Genomic DNA, 16840 nt, shown 5'->3' with positions numbered 1-16840 from the left:
GGTTGGGGGAACTGTGACTTTCAGGCTAGTCCAAGAGGCCACTGAGATTTAAACAGCATGGATGATACTTTCCGTTCATTCAGGTTAGAGTCATTGTGGGCTTGGAGTCTTCGGGCAAAAGTCATTGAAAGGAGTGGATTTGAAGAACCTTCTAAATGTCCCCATTTTAACCCAGATGGAAGTTCTGTGACGTTTTCAGCACCTCAAGGATCAGTGAGAAAGGCAAGAATGAAAGACCCTGTGATTCCAAAGACGCTTCCACCAAGCATGGTTCCACACCACCCCTCACCCAAGACTCACTTGTTTCATTAGTGTATTCTCTGCAGGCGACAGCAGAGCCAAGCTGGATGGTCACTGCATGATCACGGACACTCTGTAACATGGGTCTCCTCTTGCCACGTACCCATCCTTTATTCGTCCTTGGTTCGTCCACACTCCAAAAGCTCCTGGGCCATACATTTCACTCATCCTAGTCCCCTTTCCTTCCTCTTCCTGAGTCATTCAGTTGCCGTTGTTTTCTGAAATCGCCTTTTAAGAGAAGACTGTTGTTTCCTAGTAATACCAGCACAGTCAGAGAATGCTAAAGACTGCCTCCCTCAGAGGGGCCTGGGGAATGAAACACTCACGATAGGGCCCAGAGGACCATTCAGGATCTCAGATATGAATGGGACAGAAACAACCCCCAAGTCACCCAACTCGGACCTCTGGCAGCCTGAGTCTTGGGTCTTCTGAAGCACCTTACAATGAGTGCAAAGTCAGGATAGCATGACGGGGGAGTGGAGTGGAGAAGGGGGATGGGTGTGGAGTCCCTGCAACATTCTCTAACTCAAATGCTTCCAGGCCTAAGGTGTCTTCAGTGGTCTCCACTGTCATTTGCTTAATATGCACTTAATTTTAAGTTTTAAGACATGGCAACTTATTTAATCTCCCAACAGGCAAGATCTGGCTTGATTCTCCAATGGAGCTTATTCCCCAAAGGATGAAAGACCCCAGTGATCTGATTTAGGCAGAGCTGGATCAGCAGTTGCCCACGGTTGGTACAGAAAGACTGCCTCAGAACACGAAGACAAAGCGTTCATATTAATTAAGATCTTCATAGAAAGAAAACTCTCTCCAGGGAGTGTCTGTTTGATGATTCCTATTTACTCAGTGATATTGCTGCTTGGCTCTTCCCTACCCTCCTTCCTAAGAAGCCTGAATGGGTTCTGAAGGGAAAAGGCACTAGCACAGCCTTTGAATGGAGACTGTAGGGCATGAGGGGGAAGTGGGTGGGCTCTTCCCTTGCAATGTTGGCCACTATGCCAGAAAAACCACCACGGATCGCCGTGATGCTCACACGTATTCTACGACCTGCACAGGCCTGCACGTCTTCAACCCGGGAAACTGGGGAAGCTGTCTACCTAGAAAACTTCTATGATAGAAAGTCCTGCTTTAAAGCCACATTATCTGTGGAGTGTCCCAAGTACAGAAATAAACGACGGGCACCACCCAAAACTCTATGAAACTGCTGTGGTGCCCATCCTCACCCCCAGCTCACTCTGTCCTTATGACCGTCCCTAGAGGGAAGTCGTGGGAGGAACAGCTGATACATTCATTTACTTATATGCTACTTCATTAATGGGGACTGTGACTGCAAGGCAATGGAGAAAAATAAGAATGTTCTAGAGCTTTTCTCCGTCTATGTCTATCAAGCACCCACCAGCCCCTGTGCTAGGTGGTGTCTGGGGAGCCGCTGATACAGACTCCTGTATCAGACTGACACAGTCCCTGCCCTGGTAGAGCTTCCCATCTACTGAAGGACACATTAATCAAATGACTCCAGTACTTACACAACTCTCAGGGTTGGAGTTTAAAGCTGAGAAGGGCTCCAAGGTAAAAATCTCCCTGCACCAGCTCCTTGCCACACAAACACTCATCCACTCTTCTGTAAGCATCGGAGGCTAGAACATGACATATTTATACACACTCACATGCATGCATTGCTCACACACTCACACGCATGCATTGCACACACACATCCCCCATCCCAACACCCACAGTGGAGGCCTGAATGGCTGCTATTCAGGGCCAGGGGCCTGGGCTATGTCATTAGAGAATAGCAGGCAAGCAGTTGCTCCTACTTCCTTGTACTGGAAGTCTGCTTCTGCCTGAGCTGATTTATTCCAAGGACCATCTGGGCCCAGAGAACAATGTGCTCTCCTATCTGAATGACCAGCCTATTAGTCATACCCTCTTAACTCGACCCCTCCGTCCACTAATCTTCACACTTTCCTTCATTCCCTTTGACGGAGGCCAAGGACTGGCTCTCTTTTCTCACCTCTCTCTAGGCTGGAGAAGTTCGTCTGGGACAAAGAGCTCTGGCCTCATGCCTGTGGGTCCAGCAGTCAAACCGGGACAGGCTACGTGAAAAGAGACCCGCAGCATTCCCCCTCATTCTCCTAGCCCCGTGGCCTGGTTTAGACATGGGGTGAGCTCACCCTGACAGTGTTCACCCCAGGCTTTCCAAGGCTTCCAGACCCCAAGCCCAACAGAATGGAGAATTCGCTCAAGGTAACTCAGGCCTAAAAGCTCCCCTGGAACTCACTCCACACCACTCTGCACGCTTCCCAGAACATCTGCAAACAGCTTATACAATGCCATCACATCCTTACTCACATTTGTCTTAAATTGTCCTCTGACTGTTTGAAAGACTTTTTTTTTTAAAGCTACAGTTCCTCCAGAGCAAGAAAAAAAAGATCGACTTTTATCTCCCTCACAACCCGGGACATAGCCAGGCCCAGATATACAACTCGATTTTGCAGTAAGAATGAGTGACCTCAACACAGAAACCATAAATCTTCTGGTTGGAATAAGGAGCCTAAGATGCTTCCCATCCCACTCCCCAGCACCTCATCCAAAAGCCAGGCATCTCTGGAATGGGAAAGACCCAGCCACCCACTCAGACCCCTCATCCAGCGTCACACACTTGCTCAGGGAATTCTTTTTGACATTTTAACTTGGATGCTACAGGTTGCTCATGTCTGTGACCTGGAGTGTTTTGTTGGTTGGTTGGTTGGTTGGGGCCTTTTGTTTTGTTTTTGTACTTAACTGGAAAGGGTGATGAAAAAAGGGAACTCTGACCCATGGGGATGTAATAATCTTCAACTCTTCTTTCCCTACCCTGGTTCCCACTTGATGCCTCCCTGCTGTTGTCTCCTCCATTCTAATGAGGTGGAGACCAGTGAGTGCATCCACCACTCTGCCCCAGCCCCACTATACATACACATGCATGTACATGCATATGCATGCCAGCACATGGGTGTGCACATGTGCGCACGCACACACACACACACGGCTCTCACTTTATGCCTTGTGCCAAGACAGAATTGATGGTGATGAGCAAAAGAGACAGGAAAAAACTCAAGCAGACAATTAGCTGGGTGAGGTTTATGGCAACAGGCAACAAACTCAGTCATTTCATGTTTTGCAGAATATAAAAGCGCCGAAACATTTTAATTTTAAATTCTTATCATTGAATTTACTGCTTTTCCCTCGCAATGATTTGTGTTGCTTTTTAATTTTTACAGTCTCTACAGAAGCCAGATGCTACTGCCTAAGGACAAAATAATAAAAACCTACTGCAGTCATGAGTTACAGAACAAAAAAGAAACAAGCAGTTGACAGAAGTTAATATCTCAATTTAACAGTGCTGCTTTGCTAATGATCCTTTGATATGTGTTTATTTAGAAAGGTCTGATCTTGACCTTGAAGGCAAACTCAACCACAAAGTCTTTATGAGAAAAGAAAAAGACTTTATTTATAGATTGGCTTTATGTCAATCACTCCAGCAGCTGGTCCCAAAGTGCCAAGCCACTGGAGGAGGGTGTAGAGGGAGCGCAGCCACCCCTCCCAAATGGAGTGCTCATTCCAGGATCAGTGTGGGAGAGGGGAAGTGGAAGAGGGATTTCAGGAAATGTAAAGCCCCAGTGGAGCAGGACCCAGGCTCCTGTGCTCCCCTTCTTTGGAAGGAATCAGAGCACTTGTATTCCCTCCAGACAACGCGACAGAACCAAGCATGACGACCCTCAGAAAAGAGACACATGTGCAAAGGGATGGTATGTGCAGCAATGGAACCAGCAAGAAGGGTTCGCCTGGGTTGGACTTCCAGGAAGGTCCGTGCAGCAGAGCAGGTCCTTCTCTGAGAACTTTCCAACAACAGCCCAGAGGATTGCCCATCCAATCCCCCTGGAAGCAAGAGGGTGGATCTGCAATCCCGTAAATCCCCACCAGTTCTGAGATTATTCTTCAGCCTGTCAGCCTCTTCTCTCCTACTCCGGGGCCAGGGCCCTGTTCACAGGAGATCCCTGGGATCTGACAATGCCAGGAGCTGGGAGAGGAGAGCGCTCCTCACCCTGGAGAGCCCCATCTATCTGCAGGGATCCCCACACTGGGTCATACCTTGAGAATCCTCCTCTGAGAAGCCCTCTGCACCTGAGGTCCCAGGCTTCCTGCCTTCCTCACCTTCCAGGGAGCCTGAGATGCTGGCTGAAGGAGGCCGTTCTCTGCTGAGCAATGCCCTTTGCCCCAACTCTCATCCCCACTATGGTGTTCTGCCCTTAACTCATGATGCTTCATGCCCTGCTGTCTGTCCAGGTGAACTCTACTCTCACGGTCTCGGTGACCACGAGGAAGCCAGGAGGCCTCCAGCCCAGACTTCTCTTCTGGGCACAAAATCCATACACCCAGCTGCTCCCTAGATGTTCCACAGGCATCTTATATTCAGCCTGAATATCCAAACCTGAAACCCACATCTTCGCCTCTCAAACCTGCTCGGCCTCGATCTTCATCTCAGCTGTCAGCACTAACATCCTCTTGTCACTCGAGCTAGATGCCTGGACGTCACCCCGAAGGCCTCTATGTCCTCCTGCCTGACATTGGGAATGGGATACCCCAATCCAGCTCATTTTCTATCATGTAAGCACCCCTCATCAGGACAGCCACAAAAGTCTCCTAAACACAGCTCACCTCCCTCTGATCTCACCTGCACAGCACCACCAGTGCGACCTATCCAAAATGTATCTGATCTCATAACTTCCTTTTTAAAGGCTTCCAAGAACTCCTTGTCATCTGTGGATAAAATCTAGGCTCCTAAGCACAGCCTAACAAGGTTCCGTGGCCTGGGCCTGCCTATGCCTCCAGCTGCATCTGCTACGTTCTGCCTCAGCTGAGCTACTCAGAACACAGCGCCACTGTTTCTAAACACATACAGTTCCATTTCTTCTGTCCTTCTCTCCCTTCATCCTGGCTACTTTCTACTTCTTTAAAATCTTGTGGTGTCTTCCTCTCTAGAAGCCTTATCTGTTGCCTGGGTATCTGCTGAGCACCCTTCCTCTGGGCTCCCACAGTATCCTGTGTATAAATATCTCTATCGCTGCACTCAGCATTCTGCATTATAATTGCCTGTTTATGTGTCTGTCTTCCTCACAACTCTGAATTCCTTGAATCAAAAGACTGGGTTTAGTCATCTTTCTATTCCCAGCATTTAAGCACACAGTAGATATGCAATAAATGTTGAATGAATGAGTGGTGAGCTGTCTTGGTTCTTCTGAAAATAATAGGGAGCGGGGGATCTTTTAGTGGCATGCCGACTCAGTGAGAATAGGGGACGAGGGGTGGTGACTTCTTATTTCCCTCCATGTCCAGTCTCCCATAAGTCAAGAGAAATGTGTGCGTGCCACAGGCTGCCTCCGGTGTGATGAGTTTAGGCTGATAGCACTGTCTTGCCAGAGTGTTCCTATGGGCCCCAAACCAGCTGGGGGTACGTTCCCCTGCCAAAGGTTACCAGTGTCCGAATGCTGGGCTTGTGCAGCAGCCCTTCCCCCTGTCCTTGTCACCTGGCCTCCTTCTGACCAAAGATAAGGGCTGGGTCAGAACCCCCTGTTGACCGGAACAGCAATTCATCAGCCTGGTAAGGGTGGGACAAGGCAGAAGATGGCCCACCAGCCAGTCTGAGCACAAGGCCAGCAGAGGCAAGACTCAGATCATGGGCAACAAATGTCCCAGTCCACCCCCCGGCTCTGCTAGGAAGTAATCAGCACCCAGAACAGGGACTGCATTTGTCCCCACCCATCCAACAGACCAAAGCTGCAGCCTTTACAGGTGCCTGTGTGTGCAAGGGAGAGGGTGCACTGGGAAGAGAGCGTGGAAGAGCTCGTATCTGTCCTCTTCACAGCTCAACAGCTCCATGGAAAGGTTCGCTCAGAGCTGTAGGGCCTGTTCTCACTCAAGATAAGCGAGAGAGGTCGTAACAAATGGAAACCACAGCTTTATCTTGGCCTTCCTTCATCAACGCTCCCACACCCCCACCCTGTGTGCTCTGTTCAAGAGCTTCCCTCCTCCAAAAGCCCTTCCATTTCTGGGCTGTCTCCCTGAGTGGTGTACTGGCCTGTGAGTCCAGGCTCCCGCCCCTGACTACTGCAGATGGGAACAGCCAACCTTTCTCAAATAGCCATCAGAGAATGCCTGAATGTTGTACCTAACTCTACCTGTAAGATTTGTAATCACAAAATAATTCAAATTAAACTTTCAAAACATAAAAAAAGACAAGAACTATAAAAAGATAAGGGCATCTATATATGTGCCCACTCACAACTGAAGCAGCTCTGGAGATGGGACAGTTATCAGTCTCTCTTAGGAACATCTATGCAACTCAGGAAGCTCTCACCAATGTCTAACCTAATGCGGCTGCTGCAGCTTTAAAGCTCTTTACCTCTTGCTGTAGGGTAAAGACAAAAGGAGTCTTTCTCTTAATTTCTCTTTTCTTCCCTAGCACACCAGGCAACTTCTCGGTAGAAGCAATATGCTGCACCAGAGAGATACCTAAATGAGCCACCATATCTTTTCCTTCCCCTTTTTTGGAAAGAGCCAATGAGATGTGAGGTCTTGGTCATCCTGGACTGGCAGGGAAGGTAATCTATCTCAGTCCTCCAGAATGAGGAGTCCAAGCCTGGTCTTCAATGAGAAGAAAGAGCAGAGAAGGGAACAAGTGAATCCCTGGGCCACTCAAGAGAAGCAAGAAGGCCAACTTCTAAAACAAGTTATTTTACGGCAGGCAGCCAGTGTAGGTCCAGACTGAGTTATGTGTCCTTTGTGTTGAACAACTACTAGTTATCAGGTAAGTCATAAAGGAACATTCGTAAAATTAGATTCACCACTTGTTTTTATAGCACTCATTAAGGGACATAAAAGACAATTCTTTTCAGCGTTTTGGTGCTGAATTATAAATTCAATTAACTGGACACAGTTAACTTCATAGATCCAGAAATCCTTATATCAAAGAAGGAACTTCCACCTATAAGCAGGAAAAAAAAAAAAGGATAAGCTCCTCTCTCCACCTTCCAAATCCCTCCACCCCAATTGAGCAGTCTCTGACATCGTCACTCATGTCTGCTTTTTCCCCTTCACTTGTGCCTTCTTCTCTGCTTCAGGAAAAAAAAAAAAAAATCAAAATCAAGAAAACAAACAAACAACCACAGCCTGGCCAACATGACAAAACCCCGTCTCCACTAAAAATATAAAAATTAGCCGGATGTGGTGGCGCATGCCTGTAGTCCCAGCTACTCACGAGGCTAAGGTATGAGAATCACTTGAACCGGGAGGCGGAGATTGCAGTGAGCCAAAATCGCGCCACTGCACTCCAGCCTGGGTGATAGAGCAAGACCCTGTCTCAAAAAAAAAAAAAACAAAAAAAAAACCACCAACCACCCTGAGACTTTAAATCCTCCAGCAAAATACAGAATCTCTCTTCAGCCTCAGTTTACTCCAGGGATAGTAATAGCCATAGTAATAGCCACAGGGCTGCTGTGAGAGTTAAATACAACATAATAATAACATAAACAATAAACCTAGCTGAGTACCTGGCAAGTATGCCATAGAAGATAATGCCATTAATATCATTTTCAAAAAACTTCACAAATAACCATCACGGTTATTAACATCATTTTCAAAAAACTTCAAGTCCTATCTCCTCTACTAACTTTTCCCAGTAATTTAATCAGCACTTATTGAACATATAATGTGTACCAGGCCCTAACTTAGGTCCCGGGGATGGAAAGATGAGTAAGGCTCTGTCCCCTTACTATGGGGGTCCAGACATGAGACTAAATACTGTGTCCTCGTTAACATATTCCTTCTCTAAATTCCTCTCCACGCACCACCCAGGCTGGCATCTGATTACACAGTGACCTTTTGCTGGTCTCTGGCTGATTTATATATGCCTATTATGTATGTCTATATATAGTGTCTCCCCAGCAGATTTATGTCAGAATAGTAGGAAAAGACAAAACAAAACACAAGCGCCAGCACCAGGAAGATCTGGGTTCCAGGCCAGCTCTACAGCTTAAAGAGGCGGAGCAGCAAGTAGTTCAAGTGTGAACTCTGCAGTCATGCATGATGGATCAAATCCCACTCCACCACTACTACTGCTGTGTGACCTCAGGTAAGTTACCTAACTCCTCTGTGCCTGTTTCATCTAAAACCAGGATAACAACAATCCCTGTCTCACAGGGATTTTATGTGGATTCAAAAAGACGACGTGTTTAACATGTTTAATACTACTTAGCTTAAAGCAAATTATACCCCAGAGAAGGCGACCTATGTCTAGCCCTGGTGTTCCTCATCTGGACACAAAAATGTTCATCTTGGAAAGTTAATATGAGGACCAAATAAAATAGTCTGAGGTAAGCACGGGCACAGTGTGTGGCACCCAGTGACTTCAGTGAGAATCCAATTACGGCTGGGGTCTCCTCTCATGAGCAAGAAGCAGATCTTTCTTCACACCTTCTTCACAGTGGTGCCCCATCAGTCCAAATTAGCATTCGCTAATTTAATTTGAATGGGAATGGAGGGAATGGAAAAGAATGAGGATTTCTAAAGCTATTCTTTAGAAGGCAATTCTTTGTATTGCATTTTTTAAATGAGGAGGTGGTGGGATGGGGAAGACAAACAACAGGATACAGGACACGTGAATTTCATGCGAGTCCTGCAAATACCTATCTCTCGGCAAATGATTTTTCTGCCCGGTGTCCACCTTGGTTCAGTGAGTTGAAAGCGATGGGCAAAGCATTTCATCAAGGCCTCACGTCACCGAAAGCCTGGGTGAGAGTTAAGAGGGTCAGTGTTTCCCTGCAGCAACCAGGCCATGGTGGAGCAGCACAGTAGACTGACGTGTCCTGGCCAGTCACAGCTCTGGGGAGCCCCCTGTGGGCACACAGGGGGTCGGGGGGAAGGGGGAACAGACAGACAAGCTTCCATGGGTGGGCCACTCCTGAGCCACAGAAGGAAGAAACAAAGTTGACTGTTCAGAAGAATGTCCAGACCATCCAGTGATGAAGGGAGGGGTGCTGGCATTTTCTACCAAGCAGAAAACACAGAGCCTTCCTTTGCAGATTTTTAGAAAAGGGATCCACAGCAATTCCTCTGGCACATGTGAGCACGGACTGCCCGCTCTGAGGCAGGCGATGGGGGAGGGGGGGATAAGCCAGGTGGTCCCTCAGGGACCCTTCCAGCCCAAGGAATCTAAGAGTTGTTCCCAAGTCTCGAACATCCAGGACAATGGTATCATTACGTTCATCTTCACGTGGCATCCGAAGCAGCTTCAGGAAGCAACCTGGCAGGCTCAAAGGAGCCCTAGGAAATACAGAGAATCACAGCCCAGTGCCTGACTCCGCAACCACGTAGCTGTGCGACTCTACAGCCAAGTCTTTTCACCTGTCAAGGCCCAGTTTCTTTATCTATAACAGGAGAAAATTGCAGCAGAGAATCCCCAAGTCCCTTTCTAAATCTGTATGGCTATGTTAAAGGAGAAGAATGACCTCTTCCCTTCCTGCTCTCCCAAGCAGGGTCCACATCAGACAGGAGTGGACAAGAACTCCAGGAAACTTTGAAAATGCCTGGGGGAGGGGGAGAGACACAACAAAGCCCCTTACTTTCTTTCTTTCTTTCAAAGTCACTCCCAGCTTCTTTGGGACACAAAAGTATCTGTTAAGGTAAGTTAAACCTTCTCAAGATGAATTTTCCTGCTACTTTTAATTAAAAGTTCTTTAGAATTTAAAGAACACTATTCAGAAAAGGATGAAAAAAAAATTCATTGACACTCCCCTCTCCCCCTCTCCCCTTTCCCAAGGAAAAGAAAAAGCTGTTTTGTGCACAGCTCGCCCGGTCCACACTGTACAAAAGGAGGTGGGCTGGCGGCAAGACACATGAGATGACCCTTTGACCCCGGACCGCTGACAAGTCCTCAATGGCATAAATACCAGATAATCAATCACATGCCAGGAGGGCGAGTCCCCCTGCCCTCGCCCCAGCGTTGGGGTTTATGAGAGATACACTGTAAAGAGACGCTGGCTACTTAAAAGAGGCCCCCCTCAGCATTCCAGGGGCCAGCCATAATCCCGAACCGGGCCTGGCCAGATCCTTGACCATCTCGTTTTACAGCTTTCATCGCGAGCTTATAAAGCGCTCTGCCCTCCCCATCCCCTGCTGCAAGCTGGCCTTCTTGGTCTGAAATGAAGTCAAACTCCCCACTGCGAACGCAAACGGGGACTCTGGAAATCACTGCAAAGAAGGCGAGGGCAGAGGACAAGCAGGAAATGGGGCAGGTCGCCAGTAACAGCCCAATGCGGGGGAGAGGGGAAGGGAGCCAACCAGGACCTGGGGAAGTGACGGAGAATCAATAAGGATGATACTGATGACAGTGGTAACAACTGTGCTAACAGTAGTTAGTACTGGCTCAACACTTAGTAAGCACCAAACTCCACAGTAAGCACTTCATGTGTATCCTGTTATCTGTCCTCAAAAATAACTCTAGAAGGTGGGCACTATTACTGCTATGCCCATTTTACAGATAAGGAAGCTAGGTGGAGGGCTCAGAGTTCAAATAATTTGTCCAAGGCCACAATGACAGCTAATGACAGGGAGGATGAGATTTAAACCCACGGAAATGGCTCAGGTCTAGATATACCTCCACCCCACACCACCAAGTCTATGGATTTCTGCCTGGAAGGAGAAGAAGGCAGAAATCATTCCGCACTTTTAGGTCACTCACGTGGCTCACGCCTGTAATTCCAGCACTTTGGGAGGCCAAGGAGGGTGGATCAACTGAGGTCAAGAGTTTGAGACCAGCCTGGCCAAAATGGTGAAACCCCTGTCTCTACTAAAACTACAAAAATTAGCTGGGTGTGGTGGTGCACATCTGTAATCCCAGCTACTGGGGAGGTTAAGGCAGAAGAATCACTTGAACCCAGGAGGCGGAGGTTGCAGGGATCTGAGATCACGCCACTGCACTTCAGCCTGGGCAACAGAGTGAGAATCCATCTTAAAAAACAAACAAACAAACAAACAAAAAATATATATATATCTCAACATATCATCTGAATAGTCAAATCTCCAAGATAGCCAGAAACTAGGCTAGTTTTAGTGGAGAAAGAGTTTGTACATCCAACCCACAAATTCTGAACCCCACTGTGGTACAAGATTCTCATCTCTGTCCTTTAACCCACCTTAGACCCCAGGAGCCCTGGCAGTGAACGCCGTGTCCGGAATGTCTCTAAGGTAATGATGGCCTTCCAAAATTTTGCTCTTGCTCTGAAGCAGTTTACCACGATCCTAAACTAGCCCTGGCAAACAGGGAAGTGGGGCGAGGAGAAGAAGACAGACGCTCTCGGTAACTAATTTTGATATGCTTTTGTTTCAGGGTCAAAGGTTAAATATGGCCACACTAATCCGCTACTTCCAAAATTAAAGCACAAGGGAGCTTTTTCTGTAGCTTAGCAAGAGGGCTTTTTCTCATTGCTGGGGAAATGGTACTGATCCCGCCCATTGAAGGGGGATGCTCGGCTGTTTGAGACAGAGATTTATGCTAATTTGGACAGAACATCCCAGCTCCCGGCTGCAGCGTTGAAGTTATTTATTATTAAGACCAAAGTGAAAGAAATGCAAAGTGATTCTTAAAAATTTTAATAGTCCCTCTGTCCCACCCCACCGGCTTTTGAATAATGCTTCCTGAAATGTACTACAAAGGAGAGAAGAGAGTAAATGCTTGGGAACCTGATACTCACAAACTGTACACACACACACACACACACACACACACACACACACACACACCAGCTTTAGCTGTAAGAGAAACCATTAATGATCAACCCGCACATTTGCAGTGTTTCGCAGAGTGCAAAGTACGCCTCCTTCATCTGCTCTTCTCAGCAGGCTCACTGGGCAAGTGGCTTTTTGACTCTCTTCTACCCATGAGGAAACCAAGCTTCTAAAAGGACAGGCAATTTGCCCGAAGTCTTGCTCCTAATAAGTAGCAGCACCAGGGCTAGAAATGTCTTTGTTCCTGTGGCTGCATTCCTGAGACTGTAGCAGACATACAGATATCCTTCATGAAGAAATACGGGGTCCCCTCAACAAACATGAGACCCACAGCAGGATGCCAGAAGGAACTCTGGTCAGAAATGCCTCTCCAGAACCCATTTTCCTGAAGCTTATCCCTGGGCTATGGTGTACTCCTGAAGTGGCAGGTGAGAGAGGGGTGAACATGCCTGGGGGCCTGAAATTGAGGATTCTCTCTCCTTGCCTCCTGCTCTGACCAACAGCTAAGTTTTCTCTTCCTTAACGCTGGCTGGGGGAATAGTCACCACCCTACGGCAGAGGAGAGCTCCCCAGGGAGGCAGTTGCCTTGCAAGAAATGATTGTCCAAGTGTCAACAACCTGCTGCTTCCCAGAGCCTCAGGGTCAGAGGCCAGGAGGGAGCACAATGGCTTTCTGGAGCTGAAGGGTCCGGGGAGAGGGGCCTCTGGGGATCTCTGGAATGTGAAGGCTGTGAATCCAGGCACCGGGGTCTCCTGTTTTTGCCCTTTTATATCCTTCCTCCCGCCTCAAATCCCAGACAACACTAACCTGAAAGACAGTAGATCAAGAAAGGGAGGGGATTAGTAACAGCCTACATACACATGCATACACAAAAAAGTTTATTTCACAAGAAAGGGCCAGCAAATCCTTCTCCGGCACACAAAATAAGTGCACCCCAAAGCAGCTTTGAGTGTCTCCTCCTCCTGCTTCCAAGCCTTCCCTGCCCACTCACCCCACCAGAGTTGGGTTATCTACCTTTGCTGCACCCATCATGCAAGCCACAAAGAGATCTCCTTAGTCTCTGCCCTCTTCTTGTCTGCTGGCTCCTGAGGGCAAGTCATCTTCGGATGCAGGCACCTGCACAAGTGGTTGCTTGTCAAACCCCACTGAATGAATGAGATTTGCAACAGAATTATACAGTTTGGGGAATCTCTTCCTTCTGAAACTTTCTACACCCTAGAGGTTATGGATCTGGAATGGTTTGCCTGTGGAATCTGTCTCATTGACCCATTCGGATGACACTGAATGAAAAACCTTAAGATAATCTCTCTTCCTAACTTCTGCCCACCACCTAACACTGAATACTTAATTACTGAATACTTAATCACTGAATGGGCCAGTGTTTCCCTCATTATTTTCTCTATCATTCAAAACAATAGTGATTAACTTGCTTTTCTACCGCATTGGAGGCCGTGGTATGTGCAGGGAGAGAGCCAGGCAGGTGCAAGATAAAAGCAGCCAAGGGAAGAAAAGGGCCCAGAAAAGCTGGGATGGGAGGCTGTGCAGAGGGCACAGACGGGGGTGTATTGGCATTGCAGGGCACCCTGAAGCCAGAGCCCATGACAGGAAACCCCAGCAACAGGAAACATCACAACGACATCACCTTACATCTGAATCGTGCTTTACTGCTTGCAAAGACCCTACCCCATTCTAAGACCATTTTGGTCCTCACATCCCTTTTTGAGGTATGAAGGGCAGGTATGGTGTCCTAATTTTTCAGACAAGGAATCTGAGACTTGCAAAGGTTGAGTGACTCATCCAAGGTCCTCTAGCTGACAAGTGAAGAGCAAAAATCTGAAGCCAGACAAAAACAGATTCTTCATTCCTGCTTCTAATCAGGAAGCTCCCTTTTGTTTTTGATAAATCATACAATAAACATTTATTGAATGACTATTTGAACTAACACAGTAGAAAGGCCCAAGGCCCCCAAGTGGTTCAGTCTTCACCCTGACTCATGGAGTGGCAAGATAGCTAAGGGCAAGTGGTGTACATCTATGGTGCCGGAGACCAGAAGGGGGGTCAGCTGTGAAAAGGGTGTCATAGAGAAGACAAATGAGCTGAGAAGACTCTATTAACACCAGGCAGGCAAGGCTAGGCATGGTGGCTCATGCCTGTAATCCCAACACTTTGGGAGGCCGAAGTGGGCAGATCACCTGAGGTCAGGAGTTCAGGACAAGCCTGGCCAACATAGTGAAACCTTGTCTCTAATAAAAAATACAAAAATTAGCTGGGCATGGTGGTGCACGCCTGTAATCCCAGTACTTTGAGAGGCCAAGGCAGTAGGATCACCTGAGGTCAGGAGTTCGAGACCAGCCTGGTCAACACAGTGAAACACGTCTCTACTAAAAATACAAAAATTAGCCCGGTGTGGTGGCACATGCCTGTAATTCCAGCTTCTCAGGAGGCTGAGGCAGGAGAATCACTTGAACCTAGGAGACAGAGGTTGCAGTGAGCTGAGATCTTGCCACTGCACTCCAGCCTGGGCAACAAAGCAAAACTCTGCCTCAATATGTGTGTGTATACACACACACACACACACGTATATATATGTGTATATGTGTGTGTGTGTATATATATATACACGCATATATATACACACATGTATATCAGGCAGACAAGACACATGAGAGTGTGGGGGTTAGTGGAAGATGCATGGAGGAGAAAAACAGCCAGGAGAGTCTGGGAAATTCTCAGTGGCTCAGTACACGCATCATAGGGGGTGGCAAAAGATGAGGCCTGTGACTCTGATTGTGAGGGACCTTCTAGGCCATGCAGTAGAGTCTAATATTATCTGGAAATTCTAAACCCTGGTTATACATAGGAATCTCCTGGGGAGCTTGAAAATACATCCATATCTGAGCCCCATGTGGGAGATTCTGATTCATCCGGGTTGAGGTGGGAGACTCTGCTTGCTATTAATACATTTTTTTCATAAAGTTCCTCTAAATGATTTCACTGTGTAGTTAGGGTAAGACAACAAGGATCCTTTGAAGGATAGGAGAGAGAGATGCAAGAGTAGGTATGGGTGTTAAGATGCCAGAGCCATCCTTACCGAAGATGTAACACGTGAGGTCAAGCCCCAAAACCCTGGGCTGCAGCCATCAACTCTGCATCCACCCTCCATTGCCACCTTTGTCTTACAGGAATGAGGCAGTCGTTCAAAGACAGCGGGCATGCCACCATCCTGGGGTCTTCTGTGATAAACCTCTCACTAGGGTCCTTTGCCGGTGTCACTTGCCTTCAGACCAACAAGCTGCAGCTGTCAAACCAAGGGCTCCTGAGAGATCAGGCAGAGAAGTAACATGGGGGAAATAGGTGTCTGGCCACAGCAGACTGGATTTGGGGCAGACAAAGGGATGGGGAACCTAAAAACATCACTCCTCAATTCTTAGTGCAGGTATATCACATCCAATTGCCTTGTTTTATTACTTATCTTTTTAGATACGTATGTTTTCCTCCCTAGCAATAGTTAGCTTTCTGAAAGCAGGGCTGAGCCTGATTTTTCTATTTTGTAAAAATGTACAGAGTGCTCAGAACAGCACAGCTAGTAGGCAAAGTGAGGTTGGAGGAACTCCAGGCCATCAGCATCAGGCTTGCTATGGGGGCTTCTCAGGCCCATGTAGAGCCCTAGGGCAGACCCTGACTCACAGATGGCCAAGGAGGGCTGCCTGGGGGCACAATCTCCTACTCTGGAGATTTCCAGGAAAGGGAAAGAGGAGCTTTTCTGGAGATGGCATAGAGTTGTGGGTAGAGGGACAGAAGGAGTGGTCTAAGACCAGGGATTCCTGGGTTCTAGCCCACAGTGCGTCTCTCTAGCCTGCTGTGTGATCCCAAGCAAATCAAAGAACCCCTCTGAAGCTCAGCATCATGCTCCCTAAAGCCCCTTGCAACAGTTCTACAGTCTAGGAGTCTACAGATTTTAGAATTCTAGGACCCCTAATTAGTCTCTCCCAATGTGAAAACACCCCCACACTGGGATCAGTATATGTAAATGGCAATTCCAGGCTGTACTTTTGAAAGGTGGGCGATGTGGCGCCATGACTCGGTACTGGATGAGACAAGTCCTCTTTCTGAGTAGCAGCCAGGCTCCCTCTTGACATCCAGGAGCTTAAGATTTGGAGCCCAGTGAGTATCCCAGAACAAGGAATCTAAGCTAGGGAGCCAGACGAGGTCAGTGCCAAGACCTTGTCCTCTGGACCACTTCTCTGGAGACAGGGGATCCCGAGCCGTTTCAAAATAGAAAAACCCTTGGTGCTCATTCATTTGTCAAAAGCCTCAAATGTGTTCCCCAGAGGAAAGCAGTCAGAGCAACTCTAGGGCCCAAGGGGCAGCTTTCAAATGCAGAGTCTCTCCCTTGTCAATTCCTGTAACTAAAATGAATATGGAAAAGATAATTACCTTTAAAACATACTTAATACTTGAACACATTATCTCTACCTGCAGAAAAAGAATGTTATCTGATGGGATCTTCCCCATAAGCTTAATCAAATTGCTATCTTAAAACTCTCTGGAGTCCTGTGAAACAGTAATAGAAAATCCGAAGCAGAGGCTGGAAGCATTTTATATTTGTTTGGTTGAGGGGAACGTGCATCCCATCTGACAATGCACACTTAAGAGACAAAGTCATTTCCAATCTGTAATGGATCTTCTCCTACTGGGGGCAGGGAACATT

At 47.5% G+C, this 16840-nt stretch overlaps 1 protein-coding gene across 4 annotated transcripts in view; it reads right to left on the bottom strand.

The window, feature by feature from the left end:
* Positions 1-16840, bottom strand: part of ZBTB16 (zinc finger and BTB domain containing 16) — a 191867-nt gene that overhangs the window by 27810 nt on the left and 147217 nt on the right.

This window comes from Macaca mulatta, chromosome 14, assembly GCF_049350105.2.
Source record: "Macaca mulatta isolate MMU2019108-1 chromosome 14, T2T-MMU8v2.0, whole genome shotgun sequence".
NCBI classification, from domain to species: Eukaryota; Metazoa; Chordata; class Mammalia; order Primates; family Cercopithecidae; genus Macaca; species Macaca mulatta.
This window is presented reverse-complemented; position numbering and strand designations above follow the sequence as displayed.